General features: G+C 40.3%; 18 non-coding genes across 18 annotated transcripts; all 18 read left to right on the top strand.

The window, feature by feature from the left end:
* The first annotated feature begins 649 nt into the window (after positions 1-649).
* On the top strand, positions 650-806 carry LOC120038840. Its single transcript, XR_005475223.1, has one exon. It is a non-coding gene; the product is annotated as a U1 spliceosomal RNA (small nuclear RNA).
* Positions 807-1,503: 697 nt separating this feature from the next.
* Positions 1,504-1,622, top strand: LOC120038820. The gene has a single exon (XR_005475208.1). It is a non-coding gene; the product is annotated as a 5S ribosomal RNA (ribosomal RNA).
* Positions 1,623-2,315: 693 nt separating this feature from the next.
* On the top strand, positions 2,316-2,473 carry LOC120038839. The gene has a single exon (XR_005475222.1). It is a non-coding gene; the product is annotated as a U1 spliceosomal RNA (small nuclear RNA).
* Positions 2,474-3,171: 698 nt separating this feature from the next.
* LOC120038819 lies at positions 3,172-3,290 on the top strand. The gene has a single exon (XR_005475207.1). It is a non-coding gene; the product is annotated as a 5S ribosomal RNA (ribosomal RNA).
* A 693-nt stretch (positions 3,291-3,983) lies between these two features.
* LOC120038838 lies at positions 3,984-4,141 on the top strand. Its single transcript, XR_005475221.1, has one exon. It is a non-coding gene; the product is annotated as a U1 spliceosomal RNA (small nuclear RNA).
* Positions 4,142-4,838: 697 nt separating this feature from the next.
* LOC120038818 lies at positions 4,839-4,957 on the top strand. The gene has a single exon (XR_005475206.1). It is a non-coding gene; the product is annotated as a 5S ribosomal RNA (ribosomal RNA).
* A 693-nt stretch (positions 4,958-5,650) lies between these two features.
* LOC120038837 lies at positions 5,651-5,808 on the top strand. The gene has a single exon (XR_005475220.1). It is a non-coding gene; the product is annotated as a U1 spliceosomal RNA (small nuclear RNA).
* A 697-nt stretch (positions 5,809-6,505) lies between these two features.
* On the top strand, positions 6,506-6,624 carry LOC120038817. The gene has a single exon (XR_005475205.1). It is a non-coding gene; the product is annotated as a 5S ribosomal RNA (ribosomal RNA).
* Positions 6,625-7,317: 693 nt separating this feature from the next.
* Positions 7,318-7,475, top strand: LOC120038836. The gene has a single exon (XR_005475219.1). It is a non-coding gene; the product is annotated as a U1 spliceosomal RNA (small nuclear RNA).
* Positions 7,476-8,173: 698 nt separating this feature from the next.
* LOC120038816 lies at positions 8,174-8,292 on the top strand. Its single transcript, XR_005475204.1, has one exon. It is a non-coding gene; the product is annotated as a 5S ribosomal RNA (ribosomal RNA).
* A 693-nt stretch (positions 8,293-8,985) lies between these two features.
* Positions 8,986-9,143, top strand: LOC120038835. Its single transcript, XR_005475218.1, has one exon. It is a non-coding gene; the product is annotated as a U1 spliceosomal RNA (small nuclear RNA).
* Positions 9,144-9,841: 698 nt separating this feature from the next.
* On the top strand, positions 9,842-9,960 carry LOC120038815. The gene has a single exon (XR_005475203.1). It is a non-coding gene; the product is annotated as a 5S ribosomal RNA (ribosomal RNA).
* A 693-nt stretch (positions 9,961-10,653) lies between these two features.
* LOC120038834 lies at positions 10,654-10,811 on the top strand. Its single transcript, XR_005475217.1, has one exon. It is a non-coding gene; the product is annotated as a U1 spliceosomal RNA (small nuclear RNA).
* Positions 10,812-11,508: 697 nt separating this feature from the next.
* LOC120038814 lies at positions 11,509-11,627 on the top strand. The gene has a single exon (XR_005475202.1). It is a non-coding gene; the product is annotated as a 5S ribosomal RNA (ribosomal RNA).
* Positions 11,628-12,320: 693 nt separating this feature from the next.
* Positions 12,321-12,478, top strand: LOC120038832. Its single transcript, XR_005475215.1, has one exon. It is a non-coding gene; the product is annotated as a U1 spliceosomal RNA (small nuclear RNA).
* A 657-nt stretch (positions 12,479-13,135) lies between these two features.
* Positions 13,136-13,254, top strand: LOC120038813. The gene has a single exon (XR_005475201.1). It is a non-coding gene; the product is annotated as a 5S ribosomal RNA (ribosomal RNA).
* Positions 13,255-13,947: 693 nt separating this feature from the next.
* Positions 13,948-14,105, top strand: LOC120038831. The gene has a single exon (XR_005475214.1). It is a non-coding gene; the product is annotated as a U1 spliceosomal RNA (small nuclear RNA).
* Positions 14,106-14,802: 697 nt separating this feature from the next.
* On the top strand, positions 14,803-14,921 carry LOC120038822. Its single transcript, XR_005475210.1, has one exon. It is a non-coding gene; the product is annotated as a 5S ribosomal RNA (ribosomal RNA).
* The last annotated feature ends 7,530 nt before the right edge of the window (positions 14,922-22,451 follow it).

Here is a 22,451-nt window from a genome sequence, read left to right as displayed (position 1 = left end):
CTGCCCTTGTTAGTAAGCATTTGATGCTGATTGACTAAATGCGCTTCTATGGGCTAGTCTCCCCTGCCCTTTTAATACGATCAAAGTTCCTTGTTTGTCAGGGAGCAACTGCCTTTTATTTATAAGACAAATAGAATATTGTTACTGAATGCAGCTTGTGTGTGCTCTGTGCTCCCTCGCCCTGTTCAAATGATCAAAGGAAATAATGCTGGTGAGGAGTGGAACTGGACTGGTGTCTGATGGCCCTGTGTTTTCCATGTTGGAAGTACAACCCTTCTTTTATGGAGTAAATCAAAAGCACAAGAGAATGTGAGATGTTATCGATAATAAATCATTGGTTTCATGCATTTGTCTCTGTGTGTGTGTGTGTGTCTGAATGTGATTGTATTTCGTCATATCGCAAACATTTGTGATATCAGATAGGTTAAGATATTAAAAAGTAATTGGTGATTTTTTCGACAGTGTTGCATGATGGGAATCTAGTGGTTCACTGATATAATCTAGTAAACAAAATAAACTACTTTTTCACCACTCTGTGTGCAAGTGCATTCCTAAACGGCATTTAACGCAGGTCGATGTGATATGATATTATCAGAACACAAAGTGGTTACCGTCAGCGGAAAATGTTGGCTCTGGAGAGACTTGCCCTCCACTAAGCAAAAGAGATACCGTGATCAAGAAGGTGGTTCACCCAGTGTGGTGCTCAGCCATTGCACTCTGGCTGTGCTGACCCCTTGTGAATTTTTCAAATGTGGGAATCTCGATTGCATCATTTTTTTCAAATGTGGGAATCTCGATTGCATAATTTATGGTAGTGGTCGTTTGCGCTTTACCCTGATATCTTTGTTAATGATAAACCGTTGCTTGGCGGCAGGCTTAAGGATGACTTGAGTCAACCGACTGTGCTTATGGAGATCTTTGAAGTCAGTTGTGAAAGAGACTTTGTGGACCAATCGAAAGGTGGAAACATTTGTTTGTAGCAAAACATTGTTGGCATTTTGTCGAAACATTATGTTGCGAAATGCAGCATTGTATTTATGCCACGCTGGTACTTCAATCAAGAGATAGTTGAGAAGCCACTCTAACCCCCCCCCGGTCATGATGTGTCATGCGCTTCCAATATGAAATTGTCCATACATGCGTTCCTCCTTAGCACAGAACAATGCAATAGGTTTTCAACATCCAGAGCTTTTGTGTATTTATTGTGGCTAGTAGGATAGCTGCATGGGAAACTGTTGCTGATGATGTATTTGTCAGAAGTCATTGTATTTGTCCGTTTTTTCCCACAAGGCTGAAATATGTGCCCTCGCTTTGAAATGTTAGCAAGGTTTGTTTGTATTTCATCCAACTATCTGTGCTAAAAAGTGATGGCTACAGTATATGTAATTTCTTCCACTTTTTGAGTGAGCCAAAGTTCAAGCTGCTTATCTAATTGGTGAGAATGCAATGTCTGTTTATCAGACTCACTTTGACTTTATATGGTGTACCAAGAGATGTACCTTCGCTTACGGCCATACCAGCCTGAATATGCCCGATCTCGTCTGATCTCGGAAGCTAAGCAGGGTCGGGCCTGGTTAGTACTTGGATGGGAGACCGCCTGGGAATACCAGGTGCTGTAAGCCTTTTGTCCACTAGGGGGTGTGGCATTATTTCATCAGCAACACTGCCTTGTAGTAAGCATTTGATGCTGAATTGACTAAATGCAGCTTCTATGGGCTAGTCTCCCCTGCCCTTTTAATACGATCAAAGTTCCTTGTGTTGTCAGGGAGCAACTGCCTTTTATTTATAAGACAAATAAGAATATTGTTACTGAATGCAGCTTGTGTGTGCTCTGTGCTCCCTCGCCCTGTTCAAATGATCAAAGGAAATAATGCTGGTGAGGAGTGGAACTGGACTGGTGTCTGATGGCCCTGTGTTTTCCATGTTGGAATTACAACCCTTCTTTTATGGAGTAAATCAAAAGCACAAGAGAATGTGAGATGTTATCGATAATAAATCAATTGGTTTCATGCATTTGTCTCTGTGTGTGTGTGTGTGTCTGAATGTGATTGTATTTCGTCATATCGCAAACATTTGTGATATCAGATAGGTTAAGATATTAAAAAGTAATTGGTGATTTTTTCGACAGTGTTGCATGATGGGAATCTAGTGGTTCACTGATATAATCTAGTAAACAAAATAAACTACTTTTTCACCACTCTGTGTGCAAGTGCATTCCTAAACGGCATTTAACGCAGGTCGATGTGATATGATATTATCAGAACACAAAGTGGTTACCGTCAGCGGAAAATGTTGGCTCTGGAGAGACTTGCCCTCCACTAAGCAAAAGAGATACCGTGATCAAGAAGGTGGTTCACCCAGTGTGGTGCTCAGCCATTGCACTCTGGCTGTGCTGACCCCTTGTGAATTTTTCAAATGTGGGAATCTCGATTGCATCATTTTTTTTCAAATGTGGGAATCTCGATTGCATAATTTATGGTAGTGGTCGTTTGCGCTTTACCCTGATATCTTTGTTAATGATAAACCGTTGCTTGGCGGCAGGCTTAAGGATGACTTGAGTCAACCGACTGTGCTTATGGAGATCTTTGAAGTCAGTTGTGAAAGAGACTTTGTGGACCAATCGAAAGGTGGAAACATTTGTTTGTAGCAAAACATTGTTGGCATTTTGTCGAAACATTATGTTGCGAAATGCAGCATTGTATTTATGCCACGCTGGTACTTCAATCAAGAGATAGTTGAGAAGCCACTCTAACCCCCCCCCCGGTCATGATGTGTCATGCGCTTCCAATATGAAATTGTCCATACATGCGTTCCTCCTTAGCACAGAACAATGCAATAGGTTTTCAACATCCAGAGCTTTTGTGTATTTATTGTGGCTAGTAGGATAGCTGCATGGGAAACTGTTGCTGATGATGTATTTGTCAGAAGTCATTGTATTTGTCCGTTTTTTCCCACAAGGCTGAAATATGTGCCCTCGCTTTGAAATGTTAGCAAGGTTTGTTTGTATTTCATCCAACTATCTGTGCTAAAAAGTGATGGCTACAGTATATGTAATTTCTTCCACTTTTTGAGTGAGCCAAAGTTCAAGCTGCTTATCTAATTGGTGAGAATGCAATGTCTGTTTATCAGACTCACTTTGACTTTATATGGTGTACCAAGAGATGTACCTTCGCTTACGGCCATACCAGCCTGAATATGCCCGATCTCGTCTGATCTCGGAAGCTAAGCAGGGTCGGGCCTGGTTAGTACTTGGATGGGAGACCGCCTGGGAATACCAGGTGCTGTAAGCCTTTTGTCCACTAGGGGGTGTGGCATTATTTCATCAGCAACACTGCCTTGTAGTAAGCATTTGATGCTGAATTGACTAAATGCAGCTTCTATGGGCTAGTCTCCCCTGCCCTTTTAATACGATCAAAGTTCCTTGTGTTGTCAGGGAGCAACTGCCTTTTATTTATAAGACAAATAAGAATATTGTTACTGAATGCAGCTTGTGTGTGCTCTGTGCTCCCTCGCCCTGTTCAAATGATCAAAGGAAATAATGCTGGTGAGGAGTGGAACTGGACTGGTGTCTGATGGCCCTGTGTTTTCCATGTTGGAATTACAACCCTTCTTTTATGGAGTAAATCAAAAGCACAAGAGAATGTGAGATGTTATCGATAATAAATCAATTGGTTTCATGCATTTGTCTCTGTGTGTGTGTGTGTGTCTGAATGTGATTGTATTTCGTCATATCGCAAACATTTGTGATATCAGATAGGTTAAGATATTAAAAAGTAATTGGTGATTTTTTCGACAGTGTTGCATGATGGGAATCTAGTGGTTCACTGATATAATCTAGTAAACAAAATAAACTACTTTTTCACCACTCTGTGTGCAAGTGCATTCCTAAACGGCATTTAACGCAGGTCGATGTGATATGATATTATCAGAACACAAAGTGGTTACCGTCAGCGGAAAATGTTGGCTCTGGAGAGACTTGCCCTCCACTAAGCAAAAGAGATACCGTGATCAAGAAGGTGGTTCACCCAGTGTGGTGCTCAGCCATTGCACTCTGGCTGTGCTGACCCCTTGTGAATTTTTCAAATGTGGGAATCTCGATTGCATCATTTTTTTTCAAATGTGGGAATCTCGATTGCATAATTTATGGTAGTGGTCGTTTGCGCTTTACCCTGATATCTTTGTTAATGATAAACCGTTGCTTGGCGGCAGGCTTAAGGATGACTTGAGTCAACCGACTGTGCTTATGGAGATCTTTGAAGTCAGTTGTGAAAGAGACTTTGTGGACCAATCGAAAGGTGGAAACATTTGTTTGTAGCAAAACATTGTTGGCATTTTGTCGAAACATTATGTTGCGAAATGCAGCATTGTATTTATGCCACGCTGGTACTTCAATCAAGAGATAGTTGAGAAGCCACTCTAACCCCCCCCCGGTCATGATGTGTCATGCGCTTCCAATATGAAATTGTCCATACATGCGTTCCTCCTTAGCACAGAACAATGCAATAGGTTTTCAACATCCAGAGCTTTTGTGTATTTATTGTGGCTAGTAGGATAGCTGCATGGGAAACTGTTGCTGATGATGTATTTGTCAGAAGTCATTGTATTTGTCCGTTTTTTCCCACAAGGCTGAAATATGTGCCCTCGCTTTGAAATGTTAGCAAGGTTTGTTTGTATTTCATCCAACTATCTGTGCTAAAAAGTGATGGCTACAGTATATGTAATTTCTTCCACTTTTTGAGTGAGCCAAAGTTCAAGCTGCTTATCTAATTGGTGAGAATGCAATGTCTGTTTATCAGACTCACTTTGACTTTATATGGTGTACCAAGAGATGTACCTTCGCTTACGGCCATACCAGCCTGAATATGCCCGATCTCGTCTGATCTCGGAAGCTAAGCAGGGTCGGGCCTGGTTAGTACTTGGATGGGAGACCGCCTGGGAATACCAGGTGCTGTAAGCCTTTTGTCCACTAGGGGGTGTGGCATTATTTCATCAGCAACACTGCCTTGTAGTAAGCATTTGATGCTGAATTGACTAAATGCAGCTTCTATGGGCTAGTCTCCCCTGCCCTTTTAATACGATCAAAGTTCCTTGTGTTGTCAGGGAGCAACTGCCTTTTATTTATAAGACAAATAAGAATATTGTTACTGAATGCAGCTTGTGTGTGCTCTGTGCTCCCTCGCCCTGTTCAAATGATCAAAGGAAATAATGCTGGTGAGGAGTGGAACTGGACTGGTGTCTGATGGCCCTGTGTTTTCCATGTTGGAATTACAACCCTTCTTTTATGGAGTAAATCAAAAGCACAAGAGAATGTGAGATGTTATCGATAATAAATCAATTGGTTTCATGCATTTGTCTCTGTGTGTGTGTGTGTGTCTGAATGTGATTGTATTTCGTCATATCGCAAACATTTGTGATATCAGATAGGTTAAGATATTAAAAAGTAATTGGTGATTTTTTCGACAGTGTTGCATGATGGGAATCTAGTGGTTCACTGATATAATCTAGTAAACAAAATAAACTACTTTTTCACCACTCTGTGTGCAAGTGCATTCCTAAACGGCATTTAACGCAGGTCGATGTGATATGATATTATCAGAACACAAAGTGGTTACCGTCAGCGGAAAATGTTGGCTCTGGAGAGACTTGCCCTCCACTAAGCAAAAGAGATACCGTGATCAAGAAGGTGGTTCACCCAGTGTGGTGCTCAGCCATTGCACTCTGGCTGTGCTGACCCCTTGTGAATTTTTCAAATGTGGGAATCTCGATTGCATCATTTTTTTTCAAATGTGGGAATCTCGATTGCATAATTTATGGTAGTGGTCGTTTGCGCTTTACCCTGATATCTTTGTTAATGATAAACCGTTGCTTGGCGGCAGGCTTAAGGATGACTTGAGTCAACCGACTGTGCTTATGGAGATCTTTGAAGTCAGTTGTGAAAGAGACTTTGTGGACCAATCGAAAGGTGGAAACATTTGTTTGTAGCAAAACATTGTTGGCATTTTGTCGAAACATTATGTTGCGAAATGCAGCATTGTATTTATGCCACGCTGGTACTTCAATCAAGAGATAGTTGAGAAGCCACTCTAACCCCCCCCCGGTCATGATGTGTCATGCGCTTCCAATATGAAATTGTCCATACATGCGTTCCTCCTTAGCACAGAACAATGCAATAGGTTTTCAACATCCAGAGCTTTTGTGTATTTATTGTGGCTAGTAGGATAGCTGCATGGGAAACTGTTGCTGATGATGTATTTGTCAGAAGTCATTGTATTTGTCCGTTTTTTCCCACAAGGCTGAAATATGTGCCCTCGCTTTGAAATGTTAGCAAGGTTTGTTTGTATTTCATCCAACTATCTGTGCTAAAAAGTGATGGCTACAGTATATGTAATTTCTTCCACTTTTTGAGTGAGCCAAAGTTCAAGCTGCTTATCTAATTGGTGAGAATGCAATGTCTGTTTATCAGACTCACTTTGACTTTATATGGTGTACCAAGAGATGTACCTTTGCTTACGGCCATACCAGCCTGAATATGCCCGATCTCGTCTGATCTCGGAAGCTAAGCAGGGTCGGGCCTGGTTAGTACTTGGATGGGAGACCGCCTGGGAATACCAGGTGCTGTAAGCCTTTTGTCCACTAGGGGGTGTGGCATTATTTCATCAGCAACACTGCCTTGTAGTAAGCATTTGATGCTGAATTGACTAAATGCAGCTTCTATGGGCTAGTCTCCCCTGCCCTTTTAATACGATCAAAGTTCCTTGTGTTGTCAGGGAGCAACTGCCTTTTATTTATAAGACAAATAAGAATATTGTTACTGAATGCAGCTTGTGTGTGCTCTGTGCTCCCTCGCCCTGTTCAAATGATCAAAGGAAATAATGCTGGTGAGGAGTGGAACTGGACTGGTGTCTGATGGCCCTGTGTTTTCCATGTTGGAATTACAACCCTTCTTTTATGGAGTAAATCAAAAGCACAAGAGAATGTGAGATGTTATCGATAATAAATCAATTGGTTTCATGCATTTGTCTCTGTGTGTGTGTGTGTGTCTGAATGTGATTGTATTTCGTCATATCGCAAACATTTGTGATATCAGATAGGTTAAGATATTAAAAAGTAATTGGTGATTTTTTCGACAGTGTTGCATGATGGGAATCTAGTGGTTCACTGATATAATCTAGTAAACAAAATAAACTACTTTTTCACCACTCTGTGTGCAAGTGCATTCCTAAACGGCATTTAACGCAGGTCGATGTGATATGATATTATCAGAACACAAAGTGGTTACCGTCAGCGGAAAATGTTGGCTCTGGAGAGACTTGCCCTCCACTAAGCAAAAGAGATACCGTGATCAAGAAGGTGGTTCACCCAGTGTGGTGCTCAGCCATTGCACTCTGGCTGTGCTGACCCCTTGTGAATTTTTCAAATGTGGGAATCTCGATTGCATCATTTTTTTTCAAATGTGGGAATCTCGATTGCATAATTTATGGTAGTGGTCGTTTGCGCTTTACCCTGATATCTTTGTTAATGATAAACCGTTGCTTGGCGGCAGGCTTAAGGATGACTTGAGTCAACCGACTGTGCTTATGGAGATCTTTGAAGTCAGTTGTGAAAGAGACTTTGTGGACCAATCGAAAGGTGGAAACATTTGTTTGTAGCAAAACATTGTTGGCATTTTGTCGAAACATTATGTTGCGAAATGCAGCATTGTATTTATGCCACGCTGGTACTTCAATCAAGAGATAGTTGAGAAGCCACTCTAACCCCCCCCCCGGTCATGATGTGTCATGCGCTTCCAATATGAAATTGTCCATACATGCGTTCCTCCTTAGCACAGAACAATGCAATAGGTTTTCAACATCCAGAGCTTTTGTGTATTTATTGTGGCTAGTAGGATAGCTGCATGGGAAACTGTTGCTGATGATGTATTTGTCAGAAGTCATTGTATTTGTCCGTTTTTTCCCACAAGGCTGAAATATGTGCCCTCGCTTTGAAATGTTAGCAAGGTTTGTTTGTATTTCATCCAACTATCTGTGCTAAAAAGTGATGGCTACAGTATATGTAATTTCTTCCACTTTTTGAGTGAGCCAAAGTTCAAGCTGCTTATCTAATTGGTGAGAATGCAATGTCTGTTTATCAGACTCACTTTGACTTTATATGGTGTACCAAGAGATGTACCTTTGCTTACGGCCATACCAGCCTGAATATGCCCGATCTCGTCTGATCTCGGAAGCTAAGCAGGGTCGGGCCTGGTTAGTACTTGGATGGGAGACCGCCTGGGAATACCAGGTGCTGTAAGCCTTTTGTCCACTAGGGGGTGTGGCATTATTTCATCAGCAACACTGCCTTGTAGTAAGCATTTGATGCTGAATTGACTAAATGCAGCTTCTATGGGCTAGTCTCCCCTGCCCTTTTAATACGATCAAAGTTCCTTGTGTTGTCAGGGAGCAACTGCCTTTTATTTATAAGACAAATAAGAATATTGTTACTGAATGCAGCTTGTGTGTGCTCTGTGCTCCCTCGCCCTGTTCAAATGATCAAAGGAAATAATGCTGGTGAGGAGTGGAACTGGACTGGTGTCTGATGGCCCTGTGTTTTCCATGTTGGAATTACAACCCTTCTTTTATGGAGTAAATCAAAAGCACAAGAGAATGTGAGATGTTATCGATAATAAATCAATTGGTTTCATGCATTTGTCTCTGTGTGTGTGTGTGTGTCTGAATGTGATTGTATTTCGTCATATCGCAAACATTTGTGATATCAGATAGGTTAAGATATTAAAAAGTAATTGGTGATTTTTTCGACAGTGTTGCATGATGGGAATCTAGTGGTTCACTGATATAATCTAGTAAACAAAATAAACTACTTTTTCACCACTCTGTGTGCAAGTGCATTCCTAAACGGCATTTAACGCAGGTCGATGTGATATGATATTATCAGAACACAAAGTGGTTACCGTCAGCGGAAAATGTTGGCTCTGGAGAGACTTGCCCTCCACTAAGCAAAAGAGATACCGTGATCAAGAAGGTGGTTCACCCAGTGTGGTGCTCAGCCATTGCACTCTGGCTGTGCTGACCCCTTGTGAATTTTTCAAATGTGGGAATCTCGATTGCATCATTTTTTTTCAAATGTGGGAATCTCGATTGCATAATTTATGGTAGTGGTCGTTTGCGCTTTACCCTGATATCTTTGTTAATGATAAACCGTTGCTTGGCGGCAGGCTTAAGGATGACTTGAGTCAACCGACTGTGCTTATGGAGATCTTTGAAGTCAGTTGTGAAAGAGACTTTGTGGACCAATCGAAAGGTGGAAACATTTGTTTGTAGCAAAACATTGTTGGCATTTTGTCGAAACATTATGTTGCGAAATGCAGCATTGTATTTATGCCACGCTGGTACTTCAATCAAGAGATAGTTGAGAAGCCACTCTAACCCCCCCCCCGGTCATGATGTGTCATGCGCTTCCAATATGAAATTGTCCATACATGCGTTCCTCCTTAGCACAGAACAATGCAATAGGTTTTCAACATCCAGAGCTTTTGTGTATTTATTGTGGCTAGTAGGATAGCTGCATGGGAAACTGTTGCTGATGATGTATTTGTCAGAAGTCATTGTATTTGTCCGTTTTTTCCCACAAGGCTGAAATATGTGCCCTCGCTTTGAAATGTTAGCAAGGTTTGTTTGTATTTCATCCAACTATCTGTGCTAAAAAGTGATGGCTACAGTATATGTAATTTCTTCCACTTTTTGAGTGAGCCAAAGTTCAAGCTGCTTATCTAATTGGTGAGAATGCAATGTCTGTTTATCAGACTCACTTTGACTTTATATGGTGTACCAAGAGATGTACCTTTGCTTACGGCCATACCAGCCTGAATATGCCCGATCTCGTCTGATCTCGGAAGCTAAGCAGGGTCGGGCCTGGTTAGTACTTGGATGGGAGACCGCCTGGGAATACCAGGTGCTGTAAGCCTTTTGTCCACTAGGGGGTGTGGCATTATTTCATCAGCAACACTGCCTTGTAGTAAGCATTTGATGCTGAATTGACTAAATGCAGCTTCTATGGGCTAGTCTCCCCTGCCCTTTTAATACGATCAAAGTTCCTTGTGTTGTCAGGGAGCAACTGCCTTTTATTTATAAGACAAATAAGAATATTGTTACTGAATGCAGCTTGTGTGTGCTCTGTGCTCCCTCGCCCTGTTCAAATGATCAAAGGAAATAATGCTGGTGAGGAGTGGAACTGGACTGGTGTCTGATGGCCCTGTGTTTTCCATGTTGGAATTACAACCCTTCTTTTATGGAGTAAATCAAAAGCACAAGAGAATGTGAGATGTTATCGATAATAAATCAATTGGTTTCATGCATTTGTCTCTGTGTGTGTGTGTGTGTCTGAATGTGATTGTATTTCGTCATATCGCAAACATTTGTGATATCAGATAGGTTAAGATATTAAAAAGTAATTGGTGATTTTTTCGACAGTGTTGCATGATGGGAATCTAGTGGTTCACTGATATAATCTAGTAAACAAAATAAACTACTTTTTCACCACTCTGTGTGCAAGTGCATTCCTAAACGGCATTTAACGCAGGTCGATGTGATATGATATTATCAGAACACAAAGTGGTTACCGTCAGCGGAAAATGTTGGCTCTGGAGAGACTTGCCCTCCACTAAGCAAAAGAGATACCGTGATCAAGAAGGTGGTTCACCCAGTGTGGTGCTCAGCCATTGCACTCTGGCTGTGCTGACCCCTTGTGAATTTTTCAAATGTGGGAATCTCGATTGCATCATTTTTTTTCAAATGTGGGAATCTCGATTGCATAATTTATGGTAGTGGTCGTTTGCGCTTTACCCTGATATCTTTGTTAATGATAAACCGTTGCTTGGCGGCAGGCTTAAGGATGACTTGAGTCAACCGACTGTGCTTATGGAGATCTTTGAAGTCAGTTGTGAAAGAGACTTTGTGGACCAATCGAAAGGTGGAAACATTTGTTTGTAGCAAAACATTGTTGGCATTTTGTCGAAACATTATGTTGCGAAATGCAGCATTGTATTTATGCCACGCTGGTACTTCAATCAAGAGATAGTTGAGAAGCCACTCTAACCCCCCCCCGGTCATGATGTGTCATGCGCTTCCAATATGAAATTGTCCATACATGCGTTCCTCCTTAGCACAGAACAATGCAATAGGTTTTCAACATCCAGAGCTTTTGTGTATTTATTGTGGCTAGTAGGATAGCTGCATGGGAAACTGTTGCTGATGATGTATTTGTCAGAAGTCATTGTATTTGTCCGTTTTTTCCCACAAGGCTGAAATATGTGCCCTCGCTTTGAAATGTTAGCAAGGTTTGTTTGTATTTCATCCAACTATCTGTGCTAAAAAGTGATGGCTACAGTATATGTAATTTCTTCCACTTTTTGAGTGAGCCAAAGTTCAAGCTGCTTATCTAATTGGTGAGAATGCAATGTCTGTTTATCAGACTCACTTTGACTTTATATGGTGTACCAAGAGATGTACCTTTGCTTACGGCCATACCAGCCTGAATATGCCCGATCTCGTCTGATCTCGGAAGCTAAGCAGGGTCGGGCCTGGTTAGTACTTGGATGGGAGACCGCCTGGGAATACCAGGTGCTGTAAGCCTTTTGTCCACTAGGGGGTGTGGCATTATTTCATCAGCAACACTGCCTTGTAGTAAGCATTTGATGCTGAATTGACTAAATGCAGCTTCTATGGGCTAGTCTCCCCTGCCCTTTTAATACGATCAAAGTTCCTTGTGTTGTCAGGGAGCAACTGCCTTTTATTTATAAGACAAATAAGAATATTGTTACTGAATGCAGCTTGTGTGTGCTCTGTGCTCCCTCGCCCTGTTCAAATGATCAAAGGAAATAATGCTGGTGAGGAGTGGAACTGGACTGGTGTCTGATGGCCCTGTGTTTTCCATGTTGGAATTACAACCCTTCTTTTATGGAGTAAATCAAAAGCACAAGAGAATGTGAGATGTTATCGATAATAAATCAATTGGTTTCATGCATTTGTCTCTGTGTGTGTGTGTGTGTCTGAATGTGATTGTATTTCGTCATATCGCAAACATTTGTGATATCAGATAGGTTAAGATATTAAAAAGTAATTGGTGATTTTTTCGACAGTGTTGCATGATGGGAATCTAGTGGTTCACTGATATAATCTAGTAAACAAAATAAACTACTTTTTCACCACTCTGTGTGCAAGTGCATTCCTAAACGGCATTTAACGCAGGTCGATGTGATATGATATTATCAGAACACAAAGTGGTTACCGTCAGCGGAAAATGTTGGCTCTGGAGAGACTTGCCCTCCACTAAGCAAAAGAGATACCGTGATCAAGAAGGTGGTTCACCCAGTGTGGTGCTCAGCCATTGCACTCTGGCTGTGCTGACCCCTTGTGAATTTTTCAAATGTGGGAATCTCGATTGCATCATTTTTTTTCAAATGTGGGAATCTCGATTGCATAATTTATGGTAGTGGTCGTTTGCGCTTTACCCTGATATCTTTGTTAATGATAAACCGTTGCTTGGCGGCAGGCTTAAGGATGACTTGAGTCAACCGACTGTGCTTATGGAGATCTTTGAAGTCAGTTGTGAAAGAGACTTTGTGGACCAATCGAAAGGTCGAAACATTATGTTGCGAAATGCAGCATTGTATTTATGCCACGCTGGTACTTCAATCAAGAGATAGTTGAGAAGCCACTCTAACCCCCCCCCGGTCATGATGTGTCATGCGCTTCCAATATGAAATTGTCCATACATGCGTTCCTCCTTAGCACAGAACAATGCAATAGGTTTTCAACATCCAGAGCTTTTGTGTATTTATTGTGGCTAGTAGGATAGCTGCATGGGAAACTGTTGCTGATGATGTATTTGTCAGAAGTCATTGTATTTGTCCGTTTTTTCCCACAAGGCTGAAATATGTGCCCTCGCTTTGAAATGTTAGCAAGGTTTGTTTGTATTTCATCCAACTATCTGTGCTAAAAAGTGATGGCTACAGTATATGTAATTTCTTCCACTTTTTGAGTGAGCCAAAGTTCAAGCTGCTTATCTAATTGGTGAGAATGCAATGTCTGTTTATCAGACTCACTTTGACTTTATATGGTGTACCAAGAGATGTACCTTTGCTTACGGCCATACCAGCCTGAATATGCCCGATCTCGTCTGATCTCGGAAGCTAAGCAGGGTCGGGCCTGGTTAGTACTTGGATGGGAGACCGCCTGGGAATACCAGGTGCTGTAAGCCTTTTGTCCACTAGGGGGTGTGGCATTATTTCATCAGCAACACTGCCTTGTAGTAAGCATTTGATGCTGAATTGACTAAATGCAGCTTCTATGGGCTAGTCTCCCCTGCCCTTTTAATACGATCAAAGTTCCTTGTGTTGTCAGGGAGCAACTGCCTTTTATTTATAAGACAAATAAGAATATTGTTACTGAATGCAGCTTGTGTGTGCTCTGTGCTCCCTCGCCCTGTTCAAATGATCAAAGGAAATAATGCTGGTGAGGAGTGGAACTGGACTGGTGTCTGATGGCCCTGTGTTTTCCATGTTGGAATTACAACCCTTCTTTTATGGAGTAAATCAAAAGCACAAGAGAATGTGAGATGTTATCGATAATAAATCAATTGGTTTCATGCATTTGTCTCTGTGTGTGTGTGTGTGTCTGAATGTGATTGTATTTCGTCATATCGCAAACATTTGTGATATCAGATAGGTTAAGATATTAAAAAGTAATTGGTGATTTTTTCGACAGTGTTGCATGATGGGAATCTAGTGGTTCACTGATATAATCTAGTAAACAAAATAAACTACTTTTTCACCACTCTGTGTGCAAGTGCATTCCTAAACGGCATTTAACGCAGGTCGATGTGATATGATATTATCAGAACACAAAGTGGTTACCGTCAGCGGAAAATGTTGGCTCTGGAGAGACTTGCCCTCCACTAAGCAAAAGAGATACCGTGATCAAGAAGGTGGTTCACCCAGTGTGGTGCTCAGCCATTGCACTCTGGCTGTGCTGACCCCTTGTGAATTTTTCAAATGTGGGAATCTCGATTGCATAATTTTTTTTCAAATGTGGGAATCTCGATTGCATAATTTATGGTAGTGGTCGTTTGCGCTTTACCCTGATATCTTTGTTAATGATAAACCGTTGCTTGGCGGCAGGCTTAAGGATGACTTGAGTCAACCGACTGTGCTTATGGAGATCTTTGAAGTCAGTTGTGAAAGAGACTTTGTGGACCAATCGAAAGGTGGAAACATTTGTTTGTAGCAAAACATTGTTGGCATTTTGTCGAAACATTATGTTGCGAAATGCAGCATTGTATTTATGCCACGCTGGTACTTCAATCAAGAGATAGTTGAGAAGCCACTCTAACCCCCCCCCGGTCATGATGTGTCATGCGCTTCCAATATGAAATTGTCCATACATGCGTTCCTCCTTAGCACAGAACAATGCAATAGGTTTTCAACATCCAGAGCTTTTGTGTATTTATTGTGGCTAGTAGGATAGCTGCATGGGAAACTGTTGCTGATGATGTATTTGTCAGAAGTCATTGTATTTGTCTGTTTTTTCCCACAAGGCTGAAATATGTGCCCTCGCTTTGAAATGTTAGCAAGGTTTGTTTGTATTTCATCCAACTATCTGTGCTAAAAAGTGATGGCTACAGTATATGTAATTTCTTCCACTTTTTGAGTGAGCCAAAGTTCAAGCTGCTTATCTAATTGGTGAGAATGCAATGTCTGTTTATCAGACTCACTTTGACTTTATATGGTGTACCAAGAGATGTACCTTTGCTTACGGCCATACCAGCCTGAATATGCCCGATCTCGTCTGATCTCGGAAGCTAAGCAGGGTCAGGCCTGGTTAGTACTTGGATGGGAGACCGCCTGGGAATACCAGGTGCTGTAAGCGTTTTGCTCCAGTAGAGGGTTCTCTTGTGTCATGCGTGGAGCAACTGCCTTTTATTTATCACCCTAATAATATCATGTCTTTTATTGGACTAAATGCAGTTTGTTAGTGCTTCCCTGCCCTGCCCTGATCAAATCAAATAATGGACCGTGCGTTTCCCTCAAAATGTAGGCAGTACATTCAGCATTTGTTTTTAGGCTAGGAGACTGTCAATGTCTGTAGTCCGTTAGGGCCCTGTAAAATCCCTTCAATGTTTTGCCTGATCCCCCCCCCCCCCCCAAATTCCCCCTTTTCTCCATTTACTTTTCCCCGTTCGTCCCTGTTTCTGCAGGTTTTCGCTCTCAAAATAAACCTTTTTTATTAATAGACAAACAACACGATTGGATGTCCATGACAATGTTTAAACCCTATCAGGAGACCACTTTTGTAGTTACCCTTAAACGCAAGTGTGCGCCAGGAAGAGACCTTAGTTTGGTTAAGCGGTGTTGCTGTAGCGCTCGTGTTGTAGCGCTCGTGTTATTGCGGAGTTTGCAAAACAAATGGCCACTGGATTGATGCAAATAATCATGATATAATTCTGCCAGGCTGGCATAGGCTACTTTGCAGTTAACTTTTAATTGAGAAGGTTTTGGGGGAAGCCTTTCCTTTTCTACCAGAAGAAGGTTATATCATTAGCCTCATAAGCTAACGGCTACACAAAGTGTAGACATGCGCGCGCTCCGCACGCATGCGCACAGAAACTGGGCAGTCCTGTGCCGTTTCTGAAAGTTGCGTGGAAATACGAATCACTGATGCATTTTGTTCATGTCTTATGATTCACTTGGGCAAATGAATGCATTTTCTAACAAGTTGAAGGGATTTAGTTGACTTAGTTCAAAATTTAGTTCAATTTTTTTTGAATAATGTTGAATTCCTGTTTGAATGTCTGGATTCCGTGCCGTATTTTATAGGGCCCTAGTCCATGAAGTTGTCATAAGTGTCAACATAGGATATGCCCCCCCCCCCAAGAGTGAAATATATGGCCTGGAAATGTAAGCAAGGTTTGAGCTTTTTCAGTGTGTTGAGTCACAACGTTGACATTCCTCTGTCTCCCGATGAGTGAGCGACACATTGCCTTTATATAGTGTACCAAGAGTTTGCCCTTCGCTTACGGCCATACCAGCCTGAATACGCCCATCCTGATTGGAGAAGTGACGACAGGTGCGAGTGTCTGAGCTGTGAGTGAGTGTTTGCTGGAGAGTGTTTGCTCGAGAGCTATTTTTGTTAATTAATTGGTTTTTGCAATATAATTTATTATTTTCTTCAGTTGAATAGTTTAAAGTTTGGTTAGTCTTCCCCCTTGCAGGTTTTCTGCTTGGGGGAGAGCCTTTTTTTGGACCCATTTTTTGATATATTATGACGGACAACATGGCAACGACAAACGGAATGGAAAAGGACAACGAAAATGCGCAACGGAAGAAAAATGAAGATAAAGAAGGAATGAAATATGGAAAAGAATACACGGTGGCAATTGAGTTGGAAGGAGAAGACAAAGTGACGACAATGGAACTACTAAGAGCAATTAAGGAGGTGTGTGGAGAGGTGGTGGGATGCCGAATGAAAGGAGAAAAGAAGTATGAAGTTACGATGAGGAATGAAAAAGGAAAAGAACGGCTAATGGATGGAATACGAATAAAGGACACCAAGATACTGGCGAGAGATATTAATGTGAAGGAAGTGGTGGTGTCGTTCATGAATCTGCCTGTATACATGGAAGACAGTGCTATATTGGGCAAGCTATGTAGCTGGGGTGTATCAGCAGTCTCTGAAATCAGGAGGAGAGTTTGGCCAGGCACGGATATAGCAGATGGCACGAGATACTGCAAAGTCAAATTCACTGATACTGTGAAATCACTGCCGTACTCTACAAAGTTTGATACGCTTGAAGGTGGAGAGTACTTTAGAGTCATGCATGATAAGCAGGTCAGAGTTTGTAGGCTTTGTATTCAGCCTGGGCATATTGTGAAGGACTGCCCTGAATTTAAATGTTATAAGTGCGGGAAGCAAGGGCATTATGCAAGAGAATGTGTAGGTGGAAAGGAAAGGGCATTTTGCGAAGGATGTCGCATGAGAGCTGACGAGTGCAAATGTGGAGAGGTTGTGAATGAGGAGGGGAGCCAGGATCTTTTTGTGGAGGCTGATGTATCACCCCGAGTAGAAGAAGACGATGGAGGAGAAGACGTGGTGGAGGGAGGAGAGACGGAGAAAAGAAGAGGGGAAAAGATGGAACAGAAGACGGAGGAAATAGGAGGCAGTATGGATTCAGAGATAAGAAGAGGGAGTTTTCAGGAGGAGGACGGGAGTGGGATGGGTGGAGGCACTGGGGACTCACAGTTTTTGGGGGGGGCCTCGGGCTATGTGGGTGCTTCGGAAGGAGGTGAAGTGGAGGGGAGTGGGATGCTGACAACTATACAGGAGACGCAAATGGATACAAGCAGCACAACAGGCACAGGAAAGAAGAATTCGAGTTGGTTGGAAGAGATGGATTTAGAGGCAATTTCAGATTCAGAAGACATGGAAAAGATTGATAGAGCAAGGGTAAGCTACAGGAAGAGGAAAGTGGCGTTGGAGGTGAAAAAGGACGAAAAAGGAAGAAAACATGACAAAAGGTAGAGGAAAATGAGAAAATATATTTTCTTATTATTATTTATTGGAATGGTTAATTGTATGTCAATCAATGCGAATGGTTTAAGAACAATGGAAAAATTTCAAAGAATAGTTAAAATGAAGAATTCGGATATTTTATGCCTGCAAGAAACACATTGGGACAATGTATGTATTTTAGAAGTAAAAAAAATATGGAGAGATTTTATTTTTGTTAACAATGGCAGGGGGAATTCAAGTGGGGTTGCTATTTTATTGAGGAAGGATGTGGTGGATAATGTGAAACAGATATATAATGATAATAATGGGAGGATTTTAATTGTAGATTTTGAATATATGAGTAGGGTTTTTAGAATTATAAATATTTATGCGCCTAATACTGAAATAGAGCGCAAAGATTTATTTTTAGAAATAGGAAAATGGTGTGAGGGAAACTGTATTGTAGTTGGGGATTTTAATGTTAAAATGGATAGACTGGATATGACAAGAGGAGCTATTTTTAGAAGTGATGTATCTAGGGGGGTTTTAAAGAAGATGATGATAGAAAAAGGAATGATTGATATATGGAGGGATGAGAATCCGTACAAGAGAGAATTTTCTAGAAGGCAGGTGGTTTTAGGGGAGTTGAAACAGACACGGATAGATCTGGTTTTAGTAAATGAAGGGTTAAGGAATTTTATGAAGGATATTAAGTATATTTTTACAACTTTTAGTGATCATGCTGGGTTAACATTTTCGGTGGGGTTAGATAGGGAGGGGAAAGGGGGGGGAGTGTGGTGTATGAATGCAAGGTATCTAGGTGATGAGGAATATGGAATACAACTTAAATCTTTGATAGAACATGAAATGGAGGATAAGCAAAAAGGGAATGATAAGTGCCAGTGGTGGGAAAATGTTAAGAAAAAAATAAAAGATTTTAGTATTAGATATGCAAGGAAGAAAAGGAGTAGGATGACAAGAGAAGAAAATTATTTAAGAGCAAAATTGAATGAAGAAATGAGGAAATGTGATATTGATCCTATTTATAATATTGAAAGGTTTTTAGATTTAAAGGCACAATTGAGCAAATGTGAAATAGATAAATGTAAGGGGGCATCTATTAGAAGTAGGGCAAAGTATGTTTTAGAAGGGGAGAAATGTACGTCTTTTTTTCTTGGTTTAGAGAAAACTAAACAGACGAAATCATATATTAGTGAGATAGAAAATGTAAAGGGTGAAGTGGTAAATGATTATGTTGAGATATTAGAAACTGTACAGAATTTTTATAAGGATTTATTTAAGAAAGGGGAGGTGGATGAAGAGTGTGTAAAGGAGATTTTAGGTAGTGTGGATGTGCAAATTGGTGTTGAGGAAAAGCAAATATGTGATAGGAAGATAACAGTGGATGAAGTGAAAGATGCAATTAAGGGATTACAAATAAATAAAAGTCCTGGAGTAGATGGACTAATTGCAGAGTTTTACAAAATGTATGAAAGTTTTTTAGCACCGATTTTAATGGAAGTGTATCAATATATGGAAGATAATAATACTGTTTCAGACTCCATGGTGACAGGACTGATATCGGTTTTATATAAAAATAAGGGGAGCAAAATGAAATTAGAAAATTATAGGCCAATTAGTTTATTAAATTCAGATTATAAGATTTTAGCTAAGATATTGGCGAATAGGATGAAGATGGTTTTAAATGATATTATAGCACCTACACAAAATTATAGTGTGCCTGGAAGAGACATAGCTGATACCATCATTACACTTAGAGATGTGATAAATAAAATGAATAGCGATAAGAGAGGGGGAATTGTTTTAAGTATAGATTTTAATAAAGCTTTTGACAGGGTGGAACATGATTTTATGTTTAGGGTACTGGAAAAATATGGGTTTGGAAATAGAATAATAGGATGGATAAAATTATTATATAGAAAGGCAAAAAGTAGGGTAAAATGTAATGGGGTTTTAACAGATTCTTTTATTCTTGAGAGATCAGTGAGACAGGGGTGCCCTTTATCAGCATTACTGTATGTTTTATCGGTAGAACCCTTAGCGGCATACCTTAAAAAAGATCATTTTATAAATTGTGTAGAGACTCCGCAAGGAGGTTTTAGTTTAATTCATCAATATGCAGACGATACCACAATAACAGTTAGAGATGAGGAAAGTGTTAAAAGGGTGATGGAGTGTTTTAAAGTATATGAGAAAGCCTCAGGAGCAAAAGTGAATATGGAGAAGTCAGTAATAATGTATGTTGGGAAGATTAATGAGGAGATTTTTCCTTTTAAAATGGTAAATGATTATTTTAAGGTGTTAGGTGTGTTTTTAGGGGTGAAGGAACAGGAAGCTAGGGATATGACATGGAGTGGGGTTATAAACAAAGTTAGGAAGGTGGTAAATATGTGGAGGGGGAGGTCTTTGAAATTAAAAGGGAAAGTAATTGTCATAAATTCATTGTTGATGTCAATTTTTATTTATGTAATGAATGTTTTGGATATGCCAGAATGGGTTTTATCTGAAATGAATAAAATTGTAGTTGATTTTTTATGGGAAGGGAAGGGGGTGAAAATAGCTTTTAAAACTTTGATTGCAGGTTATGAGGAGGGGGGCTTGAAGTTGGTGGATTTAAATGTGAGGAAAACAGCAATTAGAGTCAAAATGGTACGTAAATATTTATATGGGGAATTAGATTATGGATGGAAAAGATTTTTTAAGGAGTATTTGCAGGAGGTTGGGAGGATGGGGGACAATGGTTTATTGATGTGTATGAAAAAGGAAATGTTAGGTAATATACCTTTGTTTTATAGAGAAGTGTTTGAGGCTTGGGGGGAGTTTTTACCAAATATTTATTATGAGTGTACCATTTTAGACAATATTTTAAATCAGCCAATTTTTTTAAATCCCAAGATACAGTATAATAATAAGATGTTGTTTTGTAAATATTTTATGAGGGCTGGGATGAGACAGATTGGGGACATCTTATATGAGGTAATTCCGGGGTTCCTTCCAAGTCAGGCAATATTTGATAATGTGGTTGAAGAAAATGATGAAATAAGTAGAACTACTGTGGAGAACATGTATAAGAGAATATTAGGATGTCTTCCTGGGGAGTGGGGTGTTTTAATAAATAAAGAGGTGGCAACAAGAGCTAGGGGTTTACCGGTTTTATATTATGAAGGTAATGGGAAGAAGCATGATTTGTCAGGTTTGAAAGTTAAAAAAGTTTATGAAAAATGTATTTTAAGAGAGATAAAAACTCCTGCTTCGGAAAAAGTGTGGTCTAGGGTGTTTGCAAATATAGATGTAAAATCAATATGGAAGAATGTAAATGTAAAATATAATTCTATAGAATGTGAAGACAATGATTTTAAAATGAAACATAATAGAATTTTTACGAACGTGGTTTTACATCAAATAAATAGAGATATTAAAAGAGAATGTGATATTTGTGGTACGGGGGTGGAAAATTTTATGCACTTTTTTGTTGAATGTAGTAGATTAGATGAGTTTCATAAGTTTTTAAAGGGGATTTTAGTACAACAGTGGGGAGAAGAGATTGTTGCTGGGGTTGAGTGGAGGAGGTTGTTTCTTTTTGGTTTAACTGGGAAAAGCAAAGTTATTAATTTTAATTTGATGAATTTTGTTCTTAGTCATGCCAGATACGCTGTAAGACTAAGAAGGAATTTGGGACATTATGAAGGGAAAATTGTGAGTGTAGAGGTTTTATTTAGAAGTATGTTAGAGAAAGATATAGAAGTAATATATAAATATGGTGGATGTAATTTTGAAAAATTGTTTGTGTGGGGGAGCAATTTTATTGAAATTGGGTCGAATGGAAAACTTGTTTTTAATTATTAATTGGTTTTGGTGGATGATTGTGTTTCTAATAGGTTTTATTTTCTTTTCTTTTTTTGATTTTGTAAAAGGATGAATTGTTCAACCTTTTGATTGTTGATTGAATGTTGTAAATGTTATGTGTTTCTTCATAATAAAAGAAAAAAAAAAAAATACGCCCGATCTCGTCCGATCTCGGAAGCTAAGCAGGGTCGGGCCTGGTTAGTACTTGGATGGGAGACCGCCTGGGAATACCAGGTGCTGTAAGCGTTTTGCTCCAGTAGAGGGTTCTCTTGTGTCATGCGTGGAGCAACTGCCTTTTATTTATCACCCTAATAATATCATGTCTTTTATTGGACTAAATGCAGTTTGTTAGTGCTTCCCTGCCCTGCCCTGATCAAATCAAATAATGGACCGTGCGTTTCCCTCAAAATGTAGGCAGTACATTCAGCATTTGTTTTTAGGCTAGGAGACTGTCAATGTCTGTAGTCCGTTAGGGCCCTGTAAAATCCCTTCAATGTTTTGCCTGATCCCCCCCCCCCCCCCCCAAATTCCCCCTTTTCTCCATTTACTTTTCCCCGTTCGTCCCTGTTTCTGCAGGTTTTCGCTCTCAAAATAAACCTTTTTTATTAATAGAAAAACAACACGATTGGATGTCCATGACAATGTTTAAACCCTATCAGGAGACCACTTTTGTAGTTACCCTTAAACGCAAGTGTGCGCCAGGAAGAGACCTTAGTTTGGTTAAGCGGTGTTGCTGTAGCGCTCGTGTTGTAGCGCTCGTGTTATTGCGGAGTTTGCAAAACAAATGGCCACTGGATTGATGCAAATAATCATGATATAATTCTGCCAGGCTGGCATAGGCTACTTTGCAGTTAACTTTTAATTGAGAAGGTTTTGGGGGAAGCCTTTCCTTTTCTACCAGAAGAAGGTTATATCATTAGCCTCATAAGCTAACGGCTACACAAAGTGTAGACATGCGCGCGCTCCGCACGCATGCGCACAGAAACTGGGCAGTCCTGTGCCGTTTCTGAAAGTTGCGTGGAAATACGAATCACTGATGCATTT

Source organism: Salvelinus namaycush, unplaced genomic scaffold (genome assembly GCF_016432855.1).
Source record: "Salvelinus namaycush isolate Seneca unplaced genomic scaffold, SaNama_1.0 Scaffold2395, whole genome shotgun sequence".
Classification (NCBI taxonomy): domain Eukaryota; kingdom Metazoa; phylum Chordata; class Actinopteri; order Salmoniformes; family Salmonidae; genus Salvelinus; species Salvelinus namaycush.
Note: the sequence above shows the minus strand (reverse complement) of the source record. Positions and strands in the feature narration are given on the sequence as shown.